General features: G+C 46.8%; 1 protein-coding gene across 35 annotated transcripts in view; it reads right to left on the bottom strand.

Moving 5' to 3' along the window:
- The window catches only part of LOC111931866 (putative methyltransferase DDB_G0268948), a 169314-nt gene that overhangs the window by 21574 nt on the left and 129131 nt on the right, over positions 1 to 18609 (bottom strand). The gene's annotated exons all lie outside the window — the stretch shown is intronic.

Consider the following 18609-nt stretch of genomic DNA (forward strand, 5'->3'; position numbering starts at 1 on the left):
CCTGTTGACTTAGGAGAGTTGCATTTGTCAAAGTCTTTGTAGGAGATGATTGGGATCAAATTTAACTTCAGTGGGATTTGCCTTTAGGTACCCATTTCCTACCAATTTATTTTTTTCTAGCAGGAGTTCAGCTGCCCTGTGGAAAACCTCCCGTGTTTTTATAGAAAATAAACTTTGGTGCATGACAAATCCAGGCTTTGATTTGAACAAATTGTTGCAGAACAGAGAGATCCACGTTCTGAGGAGCGCCGTGCCAAGGCGCCTGACGCCACCCCAAAGTCAGCCCTTGGCACATTGTCACTTAAAGTGCTACCTGTTATTTAAAATCACCTGATGAGTGTGGAAACCTCAGAGGCAAGAAGAGAAATCCTTTTAGCTGTGCTGATTTTTTTGATCACGGAGGTCAATGTTCAGCAGTGCCTTTACAGAGCCACCCTCGCTGTGAAATCGGTTCTGATGTCACCAAAATGCATTTTGTTGTAATTTAATAGGGCAGAGTGCCCAAAAGGGACAATAATCGGTATCTCTGAGTGAGGTCAGCTGCTGAAATAAGGCCCCGTGTGAGGAAAGCCCTGAGTTTCTGAGTGCAGCCACAAGGAGGAGCAGGAATTTGCAGGAGTGTTGGATCAGCTCCTTTCCACACTCGGGGAGGAGTAACCAGGCTCAGAACTTGTGTTTTTATGGATGGGTCACAACAGGAACAGAAAAAAACCCTGTCAGTCCCAGCACTCAGATAAAACTGCTCATGTGGTATCCTGAAAATATTGCAGAACAGCCTTTGGTGAAGCAGAAGGATGCAGAGATTTGGAAAATGTGCAACTTGAAAAACGACAGAAACCAGCAGAAATTGTTTTCATGTAGATCCAAGCTCAAGTCGGTCATTCTGTCCACCTCTGGAGGAAATATCCTTTCATGCACTCAGGATAGGAGACCAATGGAGCACATTTCAATTAGCAAAATGCAGAGAGTAATTTCCCTTTTCTAAACTCCATAGAAAATTCCAGGGAGATGCACAACTGTGTCCTGGGTCCTGGAATTCCTGCTCATCAGAGCAAATCCCTTCTTCACTGGAAGCAATTTGGGGTTTGATGCACCACCCAGGCCTCCAGCTGCCAATGGAGTGGGCTTGAGCCCCGCACTGGAAATTTGAGATGTTTGGGGCATCCTGCATGTCCCAGGTGCCACTGGGGAGCCAAACCCTGCCCATGTCCAGGGAATGTTCCAGCAGCCGCCTGGGCAGCGCTGGCTGCAGGAGAACCCAGTGAACAGCAGATGCCACTGTTCCCTCAGCATGGGAAAAATGCTGTTTACAATGCAGGGGAAACATTCCCAATCTTTTCTTGTGTGTGTGGAGTCTCTCAAGCCTGTAAGAACTGACTTTCTGTTAAAGGTTGGCGTTTAGACATTCAATAATGACTCTGGAGCTTTCCAGGAGATGGTGCCGAGCCCATCTGTCTTCCAGAGCTGGGCCAGGGCCTCTGCTCCTGCTTGGAGGTGCCACTTGGCCTGAGGCTGGCTGCTGCAGGGATTAGCATGTTCACTAAGAACATTGCTTTTTCCAAGTAGAGGGTGATTTTGGTATCCCTTCCTTCAATCAGGAAAGGAAAAACACCAAGAATTCTTTAAAATGAGTGATGTGAGAGGGTTTAAAGTACATCTTGGCTTTTAGATACATTTTTTCCCCCCTCAACTTGACGTTGCATTTAGCTAATATTTCATCAGAAAAGCAAGCAAGAAAAAAGGGATTTTTCCCCCCCCCCCCCATTTTTAAACCATGGTTATGCTTCACTTGGATTTCTTTTCCTAGAACCAGAGAATGGTTTGGTTTAGAAGAGATGTTAAAGATGTTCCACCCCTTGCCATGGGCAGGGACACCTTCCACTATCCCAGGCTTCTCCAAGCCCTGGCCTGGAACACTTCCAGGGATGGGGTAGCCATCAGAGCAAAATATTTTAATATTTTAGGGTCATGGGGAGCTGCACTGGTGAGTTCCCTTCCTCCAAATTAAAGCTAAGAAGTAATGATAGTGCAATTAATAAAAACCAGCTGGGAAAAAACCCCAACAATTTACAGACCACGTTGATTGTGCATATGCACATGTGGTTTTTAATTTGTATTCCAAATTTTCCTAGGACATACATCCCAAATTCGGCAGGATGAGCCAAAAAAACAAACGAAGCGTGGTAGAAATTCAGCTGTGAGATGTAAAACAGGCAGAAGGTGGCAGTGCAGGTGTTTGATAAAGGCTGGAGCAGTAGCAGGCAAAGGAGATGGGATGCAGTGGCCTGGAAGGAGTCTGGCTTATCCATTTTACTTGTTAGGGATGTAAATCACAGCCTAAGTTCTGATAAATAATGAGAATGGACACGGGAAAGAAAACTGTCATCTTTTAAATTTCAGCTGTAGGAAAAATTACCATTTCAAACTGCTCAGTTTCAATCATTTCTAACGTTAGAAATTCCAACACTTACATACTCTTCCTGGAGGGAAAGCATGTACTTTTCTGGTCTAATGAGGATCAGTAATGTTGAGTGGCTGGCCACAAAGTAGCTCTCCAGAAGCATTCCTTTGAAGGCAAGCAACCATTTTTGTGAGGAGAGTCCTTGTTAAGCAAGTTATGGATTATCAAAACCTTTCTTTGCCTTACAAATCGCAGACCTTGCGGACACATCCATGGGGAAGCTGTCCTTGCACGGGGGAGACCATGGAGAAATGTCTTAATAAAGGCCCCAAGGAAAGACTGGCAGAGCAGAAGTTTGGCTGTTTTGCCTGTCTTTTTGGTCTGATGAAATGAGTCATCACTCTCTCTGTAAGCCTTGTCCCTACTCTTGGGGAGAGCAGTGGTTTTTCAGAGTGATAAGGAATTTAAGTGAATATTTTGTTGGATTTGGATTAGGAAAAGGAGATGCCATGGAGGCCGTGGGTGCCCTCCATAGAGTTTCAGCATCATTAGAACAAACAGATTTAGGGGGCCAAAGATACAAGTAAATGTAGATATAGATTGAGGTAGAGCCACGTGGCTGGAGAGGGCTTGGAGCAAGCTGGGCTGGTGGGAGGTGTCCCTGCCCATGGAATGAGCTGGGCTTGGAGGCTCCTTCCAACCCAAAGCAGAGGCAAGAGGGCAGCAAATGGAGGCAGAGAGGCCCAAGGGGAGGGCAGAGCTATTATTTGGTGTGTGCAGAGCTGGGGTCAGAATCTGGATAGCAGCAGCAGGATGAAATGTGTTTGTGCATGCCCCAAAAACCACCAGCAAAACCCCTGGCCGAGGAGAGTCACCAGCACGTCAGAAAGAAGAGAGATTTATGAAAGGATGTGTTACCAAAAGTTTATCCTTCCCAGAGTGGCAGCTTTATATCTGTTAAACTGCTGGGATTCTTTCCACTGGCTTGAACTGGGTTTGAGTCAGACTTTGGAGACACAAACACCAGAGCAAGTCCAGACACCACTGGAGTCATAAACAAACCTCCTGCCAGCTGCCCATCTACTCTTCTTCTGCATTGAAGTCGCAAAAAATAACAGACATGGGTCCTGAGAAGACTATTTACCTGTCCTTCCCTAAAGAGCGAAAATAAAGCCCAAACCATTTCTCACAGCCAAGGGATCACACAGAAAATTCAGGTTTGAGGAGACCTCAGGAGCTTCTCTCAGCCAACCTCCTCCTTGCTTGAAATCATCTTCTCTCCCCTTTGGAAAATGGCATGAGCAGCTTCTTTGGGAAACATTTTTGGCAGGCACAGTGTTTTTCATCTCTCCAAGGTAGTGCTGGTTGGTACAAAGAGAATAAATAAATTTCTTTTTTGTTTGAATTAAGACAAATAGAAGATCTGTGAAACCCATCTGGAGGGCAGGTTTGGAATGGATTAATCCCTCCATAAAACACTGCTTTGATACCTGTAACTCAAGTGACCATGGGCAGCTTTAAATGTGCATTTTCCCATTCCTCCTTAGGTGAAGGAGCAGGAGGGAGGAGTGATGGGAGCCTGGAGCCACCCAGGGCGATTCAGCCAGCCTGGGACGTGGCCAGAGGGGTGACCTGATCAGCAGGGAGCCAGCAGCACCCACAGGATCAGCAGCTCCCAGGAGCCTTTTGAGGATGAAGAGGGAAGAAAGGCAGGGAGCAGTGTTAGTGACTGGGAGCTGGCCCCTAGGATTTTGGAAACTCAGCTGCCATTCCCAGACCTGCCCCATCCGCCTCTGCCCCTCAGGTCACCCAAAAGCAGGATGGTTTGGGGAGGTCGTGCCTCCTAGAACTGGTGGCAAAATGCCCTTCCTGTGCTGGGGGTATTGTCAAGGTCTTGGTATTTCTGCATCTGTCTTCAAGTAAAGCTTTGTATCTCTAAAATGTTCACAATGCTATTATCCAAAAGGGTCTGCTATAATACCTTCAAGATGTTTTGCTTCAATTTTGACTTTTTTTTTGTATATATGTATAATGCTCTCCAGCTTTTTAATACAAGCCAAATCAAGCATTGTTTCTATCCAGAAAATAACAGTTCAAATTTAGATCACAGCAGTGCTGAACCCGTTGGGTTCTTTCTAAATTCAGGGGAAAACCCATTCCCCCAAATAGTTTCAATTCTGATAAATCAGAATTTCCAGACAGAATACCAGTCAGTTTAGATTTAAGTGTTAACCCTGCCCAACACTTAATTCTTTTTGTGATCTGCTTGGGGATGCACTAACACAGTGTGCTGCACAGCTGTCAGGAACATCCCAGTTGTTTTTTGAGGGAAAATTACATTTCAAAACAAAAGGGAAGGGCATCTTTTAATCATTTTGACTATGTTTAAATGAGATCACCAAGAGAGACTATAGCTCTGCATAGACATGTGCAGGCATGCCTAGGAATTTGGCTTGCCTGCAGTTTATCTGTCCCAATTAAAGGCAGATGCAGCCTTTTGCTTCCATGGACATTTATGAACTGGCAGATGTGTTAGCAGGGAGAGAGCTCACACACAGCAACCGGTCCTGATCTAATCACACACATTCTTACAGTGCTGTTTGGCTCCAACTTGTTCAACTGCACAAATATTTTCAGTTTTCATTCCTACCTCCTTGGACAAGATGCAGAACAGGAATCACCCAAGTTTGGGTCATCAGGCAGTTTGCAGTTTATGTGTGTTCTCCCCAGTCTGTGGCAAAAGAGGGGAATTACAGGATGGGAAAAGTGGCTTAGGCTCCAATTCTGCTTTGCAGATGAGAAGGAGCTTCCCTGGAATACCTGCAAACATACTGGGAATGCTGGGGAGTGGCTCAGAAAGCTCAGCAGGTACTGAAATCTGCCTCATGCTCAGATATCCAAGGAGTTCACTGGAGCTGAGCACCACACTCCCACTCTGAAGTGCTGGGGATACCCTGCTGATGAGAATTTCAGGTACCTGGTGCAGCTGCCCAGGCTGCAGCTTGGATGGAGTGGGGACAGCAGGAGACAGCGAGACCTGACCAGCTCCCCTGCAGCCCTGGTGTCACTCATAAACCAAGTCCAGCCCAGACCCACATCAGAGGTCAAACCCTGTCAGCTCCTCTCAACAGTAGCTGCTCCCTGAGCAGCAGCAGAGCACAGAAAGCTCCGTTTCCAGCGCTCTGGATGTGAGCCAGCACAAACCTCTCCAGGCAGACCTGGCAGGCAAGCAGGATGTCTCAAGGTAAGCTCAGCGTAGTTTTTGTTCCTGTGTTCATAAATACCCTTTGCTAACGCTGATTTCCCTACGAGTTATGTATTATCAAGAGTTTCAAGAAGTCTCCCAGCAAGGCCCACACTTCACACCACTGCAGAGCATACACAGGACCAGAGGGCTCTTTTCCATCTTCCCCAGCCCTTATCTTTCTTAACAACAACAATTCCCATCATTACCCACCACTTCTTTTCAGATTATTTCCTTACTTTTATTACTCTTATTTCATGTTATGTTTACCTATTTTTTACCTTTGAGCCTTCCCCACCTCCCTGTTTCCTAGTTTGCAATACTGTAAATCTGTTGAAAAGCTGATGAGGTGGTAGGGGCTGACTGGGAACAGGAACTCCTGATGTCAGTGCTTACCAGGCTTTTCCTATATTTAGGAAAAGATGTAACCATGGAACTATGTGAGGTGACAGCAAACTTAGAGCTCTGCTGTGAAATATGTGGCACAGATAAGCACCAGCCTGTGACTGAGTCTCCCACCCATCGCCCTGCGCAGGAGAACTTGCTGGGGACAGAAAAACTCTTCCCTTTTTTAATGATCCATGCAAAAACAGCCACTGACTTCAGGGGAGAGAGCTCAAGGCTTGAATCTGGGGGGAGGGCTGGTAGTCACTGTGCAGTTTCTAGATAAAAATAGATAAAAATAAACACATTTCTCAACACTGAAGGATCTTCCAGAAAAGGTGAGTGGCCCATTCCACACAGCTTTTCATTCCTGTGTTTGCAGCTTCTTTTGGAGATGCTGTTCTCCATTTTTTCCATTTCTTTTAGATTTGTGACCACTTGAACTTGGTGAACTAGCATTGGATAAAAAGGTAGGGAGGAAATGAAGATGAACAAGGAGAGGGATGGCTGTGATCCTGAAGTCCCGAGCATTTTAACGTCGGGTTTTCCCTTGCTAAGCTAAAACTCGGAGAACCAGCACTGCAGGGTAATCCCTCCAAACACACAAAGGGCAATAATGCACCCATTTAATCTTAGAGCCTTGCACAAAAGGGGTTTTACAGGCAGGGAGGATAATTGTGGGTAAGGAAGAGGTCAGTGTGGATGATGGGACTGAGTTGTAAACACACCTGATTAAGGCAGTTTATCTTCTCGCTTTAAGTGCACCAAACACTATTTCTCACTTGGATTCCTTTGTCCAACACCTTCCTGGTTCAGCAGGATGAGAGCCCACGTGGCCCAGGCCAACAGAGCACCATCACTCATGGCAGGTGCACCCTTGAGATGTTCCTGCAGCTTCAGAGGTGGGTGAGCAGCAGCAGGTGTAAGGATGCCCAAACCTCCATGTGCCAGGGCTCCCAGGGTGCCATCCCACCCACCTGTCCTGCAGAGAAGGTGGATATTTCCTCAGTGGCCTGGGGAAGCTCTCCTGGTGACATCAACCCTCTGACCGATGCACGAGCAGAGGGTTTGTGCCCTGGAGCTCCTCACATAAATCACCACAGCTCTGCTGAGCCCAGGTGTCCTGGGGCCTGGCCCCAAACACTGGGCTTGTGCAATTTCTTCTGGCTGTCTTGGGATGATTTGTGCCTTTTGAAGATGCAGAAGTGACTCCATCCTGAGCCAGGGCCAGTGACCTGTTCCTGGTGATAAATGACAGCCAGGAGCGTAGGGCATCTACTCTGACTTTCACACACGTCTTCAGTAAACAAGGGGTGGAGGCAAACACACATTTTGCTATTTTAACCTGCTATTAGCTTTCCAGTTGGAATTTCCAGCACTAGTTACAGCCTTTTTTTGGAATGATTTTCCACCCCAGGAAGAGGCAGATGTGATGTTTTCACAGGCTGCAAGCGCTTTGTGTTTGCTTTGCTCTGTGCAGGTCCATTCCAGCTGAGGATTTTGTTTAGTTTTAGTCTTCTTTAGGGCCATAGGCCTGAACTGAGAGGAATGAAGGATGCCTTGCCAGGCAGAGATGGGCATTTAGGCAACACAATCTGATGGGAGAGCTGAAAAAAAAAGTGTGACCTTGCATTTGTCCACTGTGGAGCACAGCAAGCTCTCCATAAAGGACTCTGGGAGGAGGAGGAGGAGGGGGCAGCTGTCTCCTTCTACCCTTACCAGAGGCACTAACCCCATCCTGGGCTGATATTATTCTCTAAGAAATAGCCTATAAAAGATTAAATTCAAGCTATCTGTTTCTATTTGTATTCCTCCTGTGTAGTCCTTTGAAGCATATTTTAATTCTCCCTGTTCCCCAACCTCATTTCAGCTGGTGGTGGTGGAAGGTATTTAAAGTTACAGCCATAATCCCATGGGCCACCATGAAAGAAATTAGGGAAAAAAAAAAAAAAAGAGGAAAAAAAAAAAGAAGAAGGAAGAAACACAGAAAGAAACCCCAGGTCTGTCTGATGCACAGCAGTGCTTATATTTCAATTACAGAAAGCGAGGGGCCAGACTCAACAGAGTCTGAGACAGGGAAAGGAAGAATTATGTTGGAAAACCAGACACTGAAATGTGTAAAAGAGCAACTGGCTGTAAATGGCTAATCCAGGTAACAAAGTGGGCAGGTGCTGACCATGTTTTCCATCAGAACTAAGCATCTACCATCCTGTTTATACTGCCTGAGGCTCTGACCTGCAGGGCAGGAGTGACCCCTGGGTCCCTGGGTGATGGCATTCAAAAATCACCACCCAGAAAATTAAACAGAGCTGCTGCAAGGCAGGCATCATTTCCCAACATCATTTCCTCGCTCCTTCCTTCCTCGAGACGTGGGCAGAGAGGGATTTGTGTCCTACCCAGGGTGTTTGCCTCCTGCACCCAGTGCTCATGGCAGGCCTGCTGCTGCTGCTGCTGCCAAACCTCGCTCACAGGGAGGGGGGCAGAGGCTCCCCAGCCAGCCAGGGATGGATGAAGGAGCTCTCTGTGCTCCCAGCCTGGCCACAGCCTCTCTGATAAGCGAAGCCGCCTGCGCCGAGTCCCAGCCTGACCTGGGCAGGGCTCCCCGCACAAATAAAGGCTCTTGTGGGATTTTGTGAATGAGGCTTGGGCAGGGATTTGTGTGTTGGAGGTGACACGGTACAGCTGCCTTCCCCTGGGAGCCTGGGGGGAGATAAACAGCCCCACTGGCTCCTCAACTCCCATTACCCAATGTTTTCCTCCGGGCTGTGCTCTCCACGTCTCATAAATCCCCTGGCTGCTCGGCCCCCGGGCAGCCATGGGGGCTGTGAACACCCATCCAAGCCATGCATCCTGTTCCCAGGATAACAAGGGAGTGTTTCAAAGAAACTCTGAGCAGGGTGATGCCAAGCCAGAAATTCTCCTTGTGGAGGATGTTGCAAGTCGGGCTTTGAAGGCAGGGTTTGTTTGGGGACGTCGGGTTTCAGCTGGATCCGCTGATGCCGGACATGCCAATGAGAAATCCCAGGTACCAGGCAAAACTGAGTAAGATTTTCAGGATTTGGGTACCTTTGGCTGAGCAGGATAAACATCCTGCCCTCTCCTCAGCAGGGAGGGGAGGAGAAACCACTGTGCCTTGGGGGCTGTGTCTGGGTTAAATCAGAGCTCTCAGACTTCCCCAACAAACACAACCACGGGCACCTTTCCGAGCAATCACAAACCAGGGGCAGCAGAAAGGCAGCAGGGGCTCAGGATAGATTTGAAGAGTGCAGACCTGAGACAAGAGCTGAGCTATGTCAGGTTCCACTGCGTTCTTACAGAGGTGTCAGTCAGGCTTGCTGAAGTCACCAGAGAGCTGTAAATGCACAGTGCTGCTTCATCTTTATAAAGGAATTAAATAGTAAGAAATCCTGCTTGACAACAAGGATATCAGAGAATGGGATATAGCCTCCTGAATTTCCAAATTGTGGCTTGGATCTGATCCTATTAAGAAAAGGGTTTCTAAAGGGGCTTGATTCTCTCTGTCACAGTTTTCCAACAGGAGATGGGACCAGTCTTTGTCCAGAAGCCACTCCAAGTGGGGAATGCTTTCTTTCTGGTTTGCTGCTCTCAGTCAGCTCACACCACAAGTCCTGGAAGCTGTATTGAGCAGCTTGATGCTCTTAGGAGACGCAACAGATGCAGCCAGGCTTTTATCTTCCAGATCCTCTAAATGGCTGGATCTGTATTTTATTTCAATGATCTCTCAATTGCTGGTGATTACATAGAGCAGGAGAACAGACCCATTTGGATAACTCCTGCTTGGTCAAAGCCTATATTTAACCTCAGTTCCTGTCTCCCTTTCCAACAGCCCATGATAAGGCTAATTTTCAAGCTGGCACCTGAACACCCAAAAGTCCTCAAGAAATCAACATTAGAGCCAGAAATGATCCAAGTCACTGCCAGGAGCTGAAACCAGCACTTCTAATTGCTGTGAGCTCCCTTTACCCACCAGTGAATCACCATCTCCAGGAGTGGAAGCAGAGCTCCTGCACCAGCTCTGCCTCTGAAGGGTGTCAGTTCCATTTCATCCCATCACTATCCAACTGCAGCTGTATTCCCCAAGTCACCCTTTGGGAGCTTGATGACCTTATAAAGCATGACTGGGTTTTGTTTCAAGAAACAAAACCAGCTGCCTGCAGGGTGCTTTGATTCTAAACAGTATTTTTAAGTACTGGGGCTGGGTGAAGCCGTGAAATAATTTGCTGGTGGGTCAAATCTCTTTTTGCAGGGTCCCACTCTGTCAAACAGCACACCTGATTTTCTTGCTCAGTGTCAAATATTTGCTGTCTGTGTGAGTAGAAAGGCTATTTCCCAGCCAGCCCAAATATCTGTCTTTGCAGTGGTGCATCCTTTCACTGCTGCCTATTCTCCCTCACAGGTGTACACACACTGAATTGTGCAGAGGAGCCAGACACAAAGCCAAGGTGAAAAAGCAGTAATCAGAGTTGCACACAAAGCAAAAAAATTCCCCCAAATGCCATTAACTTCCAGGAAACAGTAAACCTTAAGAGTCCAAATTACCCCTGGTGAGAGCAAGCCCAGCTCTATTAGGTTCAACAGACTCTGTTACACTTCACTGAAGTAGGTCTTTTGGGGTTTATTTGAGGTTAACTGCCCAAATCCCTGGCTTGCAGAGCTCTTTATGTCCAAGATAACAAATGCAAAGGCAAATGGGAGCTAAGAAAGAAGCTGTGCTAGTGCCTGGTTCCCTGCTCTGGCTGCCTGTGTTTGCTGACAGCACAACTATGCAAAGCATTTGGCTCCACACACAGCATGGCCATCCTGCTTTTATTCCAGCAGTCCCAAATATGGCCCATTTCTCTTCTGTTTGCTCTTGGGGGCTTTGCATAGCAGCCAGGTAGGGAGAGCCACAGAGAGCAAACATGTCTTATCAGCACTTTTCCTTGACAAGGAGAGTGAATTATAAACAGGGCCTGGCCAAAAGCTGGGCTTTGTCTGTACCTGGAGGATGCTGCAGTGGGAAAAGCCTGGACAAGCTGGGAAAAAGGCTGATGCTGCAAGAGGCCAGAGCTCTTGGTGCCACAGAGCTGTCCCCTAGGATGGATGTTCCCAGAGCAAGGACAGTGGGATGACTGGCCATGCCATGTGCTGCACCATGCTGAGGTTTTACATCGCTGTCCAGCTCCAGGCACAGGAAATCCAGATGCAGATCAGCATCAGGCAAATGTCTCTGTGCCTGGCACGCCACAACACCTCTGGATCCTGCTGTTTTCTCATGCATGAGCAAGTCTGGTCTCTATTTGCAAGTGCAGCAATTAAGCTTAAGTGTCTGTGTGATCCAGGACTTAGAACCATGTGAAACATCAAACCAGTCTCTCTTTAACACATACTTATCTCACAGATAAAAATGGACAGATGAGGTGGGGGGAGGAAGAAGGAACATGCCTTAAAGACTAGGAACTGGGAATAAAGGATTTTATTAGTCATGTCCTCAGGGTTCAGCAGTAAAGCAGCTCTGATCTCAGAAGAATGCACATGCTGGGTGCAAGCTGTTGGGAAGCAGAAATGGGGTGTTTGTTGGTGGGACAGGAATGCCAGCACACATGGGATCTGATCAGTTTTGCTATGGGACAGCTTCTCCTGGGCTGGCACTCAGACATCCCCTCCCTCCTGGGAACTCTGCTCCTGGAGTAACATGTGAGCAACTCCTCGCACGTCCTGTCTGATACTTGCATTTTCCAAAAGGCAAATTTGGAAAATTTGTCTGAGAAACATCCCACCGTCCCCATGCCCGCCCCGGGTAACCCCAGACCTTCACTTTCACCCAGCACCTCCACACCACAGGCTGTCATTTCACATCAAAGAGGGATCTGGGAACGTGGTGACTGCTCCCAGGAACCAGGATGGGAATTATCTGGAGAGAGTCCAACCCGGATCAGCGAGAAGACTGAGACGACACGATTTATGTGGAAAGAGTGAAAGAATGAGGATTGTTTAGTCTAGAAGATGGATGATCATGACCTTCAGATTCACTCAGGACAGAGGAATGGATTCATCCTTTCCCAGAGGTTGTGGTGGATAGTAGAAGTAGTAAGACAGAGGCTTAGGCTGCATCAAGGAAGATTTTTGTTATATATACCTGTGGAGTCTCTCTGGATTTTTAAGAATGGGATTAATGGGTTGATTGCCAACCCTACCTAGAAGGGCCTAAGTCTCAGTTCCCCCCTCCCCCTTTTTTATTAAATTAATAGCACCAGTGCAACCCTCACTCACAAATCTGATTCTCGTTATGGAAAGAGCCCCCAGGTGGGAAGGGATTTGGGGATCAGAGCCCATTATTATCTCAGGGCAAAGCAGGGTTCTTTATGAGAAGAAAACACTCCCAATTCCCAGCTGCCTCAGGGGAGATGTTGTGGTGCCTTTCCAAAGAGAGAGCACAAAGCCAGAGCTGGATAAAGGCTTCAGCACCTTACACTTCAGGAATTTCCTTACACTTCAGGAATTTCCTTACACTTCAGGAAGTTCCTTACACTTCAGGAACATCAACTGCTCCTGCAGAGCTCCAGGGAGGTTCTGAGCAGTGGTGTTTGTACCTGGTATTCCCAGCATTTTTCTACTTTCTCTCTGTTTTGGGATCTGCTGCCTTCAATGCCCTTGAAGCCTCTTTCAGCTATTTACATTCCAAGAGAAGCCAAACTACCAAGAGCTGCTGGCAGCTGCTCAGTGAGGATGAGGCAGGGAGCACTGTCCCATTTCCCCACCCCAGATAAACACTCCTTCCCTGTAATTCCCAGAACCATGCTCTGGGGATGCAGAGCTACACTTGCTGGTTTTGCAGCCCCAAAATTCCATGAGTGACTACAGTTAGAGAAAAATCCTACAGGATTTTTTTGTCTGGTGAACAGCTATCATCACCTTATATATCAATTTCTGATCACATCTACACCCCTTAGGCCATACTAGCATTTCCTAGGACTCTGAGGACCCTGCCACCTGTTCTTCCTCTCCTAGAAGGCAAGGCCCAGTGGTTTGGGATAGCTTTTTCCTTTGGTAAAGAGATTTTCTATGCCCTGTCACACCAGACAGCCTAATTTCCTGCTCCTTCCATTTTGACCACAGGTCACAACAGCTGATGAACACAAATTCTGTCCAAGTCCCTGAGGCCTGGGAAGAGATCTGTCATAGCATGGACTATATAAAAATAGCTCCTGCTGGGAAACCCTGAAAGGATAAAGCTCTTGCAGGGCAAGCTCATGGGATCCTATTTAAGTGTAAAACAGAGTTCATCATCCATTAGTCCCCAGTGGCACCCAGATCCAACCCAGGCTGCAGCCCACCTCAGGCCATGGCATTGCTCACTCATGGGCTGCAGGGGCCCTGCAAGCCACAAACCAACATTTTTCTGATTTGGGGCTGGTTTCTGGAGCCGTGGAAAACAGAGGGAAAGACATAATGAGTGCTGCCCTTGTGCCTCAGCAGGACATGTGCTGAGGACTGCACAGGGACAGAGGAGTCTCTGTCCTCATCTGGGACAGAGGAGTTCCCAAGGGATGCTCTCAGGGAGGGAAAGCAGCTGGGGAGATGGTGGGAAGAGAAGGAGGCAGGGGAGAGGGCAGAACAATAGTTATTTATCTTGATTTGAAAACCCAAAAATTTCTAGTTTGTTTATCCTGCGCTCTGCGGAGGGAGCGCAGATTCCCAGAAAAATCTGTCTGGGAAAAAGAGGATCCCACGTCCTTCAGCCATTCAAAGAATAGTACTACAATGTTTATTTGAATTTAAAAAGAAACAAAAACCAAAACAAAACAAAAAAAGGAACAAAAAGAAAGAAACAAAAAAAAACCCCACCAAACCTCCTCCCCCCCCCCCAAAAAAAAACCAACAAAAAACCCAAAAAGCCAAAACAAAAACAAAGCCAAGCAGCAGCCCCAGTGCTCATCCACACATGGATGATGGCACTGCTTGTCTAGATGACAGAATCACAGATGGGGTTGGAAAGACCTTAAAGATCATCTCATTCCACCCCTGCCATGGCAGGAACACCTTCCACCATCCCAGGTTGCTCTAAGCCCTGTCCAACCTGGCCTTGGACACTTCCAGGGATCCAGGGGCAGCCACAGCTTCTCTGGACACTCTGGGCCTCACCACCCTCACAATAAACTCTTCTTCAAGCCTCCCTTGGTCCCAGAGCAGGTCTGGGTTCCTCTATCTTTTACTCACCACTACAGGATTTTGGAGGGAGGATGGAAACAAATGAATGGAAACAAGTGCCTTAAGTGACAATCTGGGTGGTTGAATTCACATAAATCCCCAATTTAAGTATTAAAATGGGAATCTCTCCACAGTCACTCAGCTCGCCCTGGTCCCCAGGCTGACAGCCTGTCTCAGGGGCTGACCACACTCTGAAGGTGGTGAAAACAGCATGAAAGTGGTGAAAGGGAGAAGTCTATCAACAAAAATCAGATAAATGCTAGAATAAGATATACAAAAAAGCACTGCACGTGTTTGTACTCAGTACCAATAATTCAGAACGTAGAGCCTCCACCAGTCTGGATGATGGCCCAACACCTCCTGCCATTAGACCCGTCACAGAAGTCCAGAGACAGCAGAATTAAATTTATTGCATTTTTCTTGGATAGGTTTTAGCCAAAATAACAGCTTAACTCTTTGGTGTCCTGTAGCAGGCACTATGGAATATTATACATCATTCTGATGCGTGAGCTAAATGAAAAGGAGCCTTTTTTTGGCTTAGGCCTGAGACTGGAGAGGTTTGATCTGGCACTGCTTTTCAGCAGAACAGAGCTCACACTTGGCAGGAAAACACCTTTGAAATCAGACTTACTGCAAATGGAGAAGGAACCTCGCCTGCCATTCTTCATGAGCAGTTGTCTGGTACATCAAGCTCTCCTGAGGACAGCAGTATTTGGTCAAATTTTGGTTCTCAGCAGGGGCTAAAGGAAGGCAGGGAAATCACACACAAAGAGGTACCAAAAGCTATTTTTACCCTGTCTGGGTTTACACCCACAAGTGTGGGTTTGTTGGTTTGGTGCATGAGCCAGCCAAACTCAGCTGGTTTGCTGACAAAAGCAAGCAGCAATTCTGGATGGAAACACCCTGATTTAAGACCATGAGTGATCTGGTCTCTGAAATCTGTTGCAATAATGAAAGTGGGCATTTCTTGCTTTGTGGAGAAAATACACTGAAAATGAACTTATTTCAGTGTCATTAATGTCTTTATGTATTTAGCCTCATAAAAGGAAGCTATTGAAAGAATTTCTGGAATGTAAAATGCTGTCAAGTAGAAAATGAACTTACTAAAATTTATCTGGTAACCATCTCAGAAGAGACTAAACTGGACCAAAAGATGCAGACACAGCCTTTGGGCTTTGGAGGCTCCCAGGCTGGGGAATGTTGGTGGGTCAAGCCTTGGGTGCTCCCCCTCTGCACCCAACACTGGTCACTTAAAGAGGAAGGATGCTGGGCAAAATGAACCTTTGCTCTGGACCACTTAGAGATGGCCCTACATTTGGTAAACAATGATGATTAGGCTGAACTTTTATTCCTGTCCTCTAAATTTTCCTGTTTCCCTTCTAATAAAGTAACCATTACAGAAATAGCTTTAGGAAATAAACTGCAAGGAGCAGCCTTGTCTTGTTTTCTGGCCTCAAAGCATGGAACAAAGCACAAGCAAATTCTCTTGCTTTGCAATTCTGTGCATCTTTCAAAATGTTTCTCCCACTGGAGGCAGTCCTGAGGATTGAACACCAGTGCTTCCCAGCCCATGGAAGTGCTGCAGCAAGCAGGATTTACCCCATGACCTTCCCTTTCTTCCTCCCTCCTCTCCCTGAGAGGACAGACCTACCACTGATCTCTACCTCCAGAAGATCTCAGAGGAAGTGGAAGGTAAAAGCTTCTCCTTTGGGGAATTTTGGGCTTGTTGGCCTTCTAAATGCTGAATATTTTACCCTCCTCTATCAGAGGCAGTTCACATCCTGCTGGCTTGACCCTTCACACACCAGTTCAAGCCAGAGACAGACCTGATCACATCTAACAATGACAGCACAAATTCAAGATTGTGTACATACACCCCCAAGTTTCCATCCAGTGTGATTGATCAAATATTTGCTTTTCTCAAAGCAGATAATGTTTGTGAACTTACAATCTTCAGCCACAAAGCCTTATCCCACCGTGCTATTTATCTCCAGAGTACAAAGGCCAATTGATTTCTTCCATGACAGCCAGACCCAGGCTCTCAGCTTTCACCCCTGCTGCAGTTCCTGGTTTGAGTCTTTGTTTTGGACTCATTTGGAGAGCAAGGGAGAATAATGGGGAGAAGAGGGTCAGTAAAGAATAAAAGAGTTGAGAGTTAACCAGTCATCTGAGTACAAAGAAATCATTCAGCCCTCTCTGTAGTGAGGGACTAATTTAGCCCATGGCTCTTTAAAGGCTGTCTCACCAATTCCTGGTGCTCTGAGTGGAGCTTGGCACTTGCAAGGGGCAACTCCAGCCTCTTAAATGAGTTAGAGAAACTACCCAGTGGCTAAAGTTACCCAACCAAGGAGTGAATGCCATCCTGCCAGGTGCTCCACAGACCCTGAGATAGCAAATACAGTCACGGTGTCTCAGGATTAACTTGTGAACCTTGAACCATGAGGTCAAATTTCCATTTTCAGTTGCGAACTGGAAGTGACGTGCTGGTCTGTGAGCCCCAAAGCACAGGAGGGGATAGCTGCAGATACTGACAATAATAAGAAAAGCACAACTTGGCACAGGGACAAGCTACCACTGCTTATCTTCCATCCCAGATTTCAGATGCAGGCCCACTGGGCCAGGGAGGCTGCTGGAAGAGCGATACCACAAGGATCCACAGCCTTAAGATGACCCCGAGAAATGGAATCACTTCAGGAAATGGAGCTGTGAGAAAGAGATCCATTAAAAAAATACATTGGAAAAAATGCATCACTTGGCTTAGTTTTAGTTTTGAAAGTAGGGTAAAAGCCTTAAGTTTGAAAAGCCTTAAGTTTCTCACTCTTGAATTTTGTTCTACTTAGGCCTTTGCTACAGAGGAAAGATCTCATCTGCCCATGAACTTGTGGCTGTTGCCTGAACACACTTCTGATGGAGGTCTTCCTTGTTCCTCCAAAGGGCTTGAGAGCCAGGACTTTAACTCTGTGTTATGTCTGCCTTTAAAGTGCCAGGGAACTGCTCCACAGGTTTCCTTGCTGCCCTTGTAAACCCTTCCAGTCTTCAGCTGAACTGTCTGGAAGGGCAGCTGGACATCTGAATTGTGACAGTCCCTTCTCCTTTTTAGTCTGTCTGAAACTGTCCTTTCTTGGGCACCACTACTGTGAACAGAAGGAAGGCAGTGAGGATTAATCCTTTCCAGGAGTGCCACAAGCAGGGGAGTTATCAGAGACAGGGCTGGACAAGCAGAGGGCTGATTATAAAATCAGGTGGCCTGGAAAAGTTGGTAGAAGTTAGAGGGCAGAGAAGCAGCCTCCAGATTCATTGACAGATGGGGAAAGTGTCTGGGAAAAAGCCTTTTGTGACATTAAATTGGGCACCCTGAAGCTTTGGGTTCCCCCTTCAGGTTCAGCACACCCAGAACCTTCCTTTCCTCCCCCCCACCCCCCTCTGCCTTCTCACCAAGCTTTGGAAAAGACTCCTTTAAATCATAGATCTAATCCAGGTTTCTCTTGCTTCAGAGGAAGCTGCCAGGGGAGAGGATACACAACTGGAGCCATGCTTTTTGGGACATGCTGGTGATTCCTGAACCCACAATGTGAACACACGAGACGTTCCTGAGCAGATTTCCAGCCAATTTTCCCCACTATGTCCATCCCTAGAGTTCCTCATCATTGGAATAACAGCAAGAGTGGGAACTGTGAAGTTTCAGCCTTGGAGAACCATGGAATAACTAAAAGCTGATCTAAAAGTGATCTGAAAGCTCACTAAGGCCTGCCTGAGCTGAGGGGCAGACACACGATTTCCTACTCAGCCGACTCAGCTTTCCCTTGTGTTGTCTCATTTAATCACAATAACGTCATCTGCCTAGCACAGATACAGGAGAAAACACCAAGCAAGAGCTACGTGCTGCAAGGAGAGTAAGAGAATCAGCCAAGAACAACAGTTTATGATAAAACTCTTCACTTTTCAGATGTCTTACCCAGTTGTTTGAAAAGCATGGTGGAAAAGGAGACCTTTCATTGTTTTCCTCCCACAAAATCCCTTACTATTGCAAAAGCCACTGAAAATTCTGACTGTAGTTGCTTGTTTAAATCAACATATAACCAAAAGTCAGGAAAAATCCCATTAATTTCAGTTTGCATCAGTTCAGAATGTGCCCAGCAAGTTTTAGGGTCACTTAACCCTGCTTTAAGGAGCTCTGTACTTTGGGATCCCATTCACCTTATCACCATGAAATAACATATCTGGAATCTGGGTTGTTTGCACATGAGCTCAATAGCAAAGATAAATGAAGTGGGAATTGCCCACATCTCTTGCATATGGAAATCTGTGTTTCAAAACAAGAACACCCACACAGCTCATCAACTGGGAGATGAGTTTCTTGCTGTTTTGT

Source organism: Cyanistes caeruleus, chromosome 7 (genome assembly GCF_971803275.1).
Source record: "Cyanistes caeruleus chromosome 7, bCyaCae1.hap1.1, whole genome shotgun sequence".
NCBI classification, from domain to species: Eukaryota; Metazoa; Chordata; class Aves; order Passeriformes; family Paridae; genus Cyanistes; species Cyanistes caeruleus.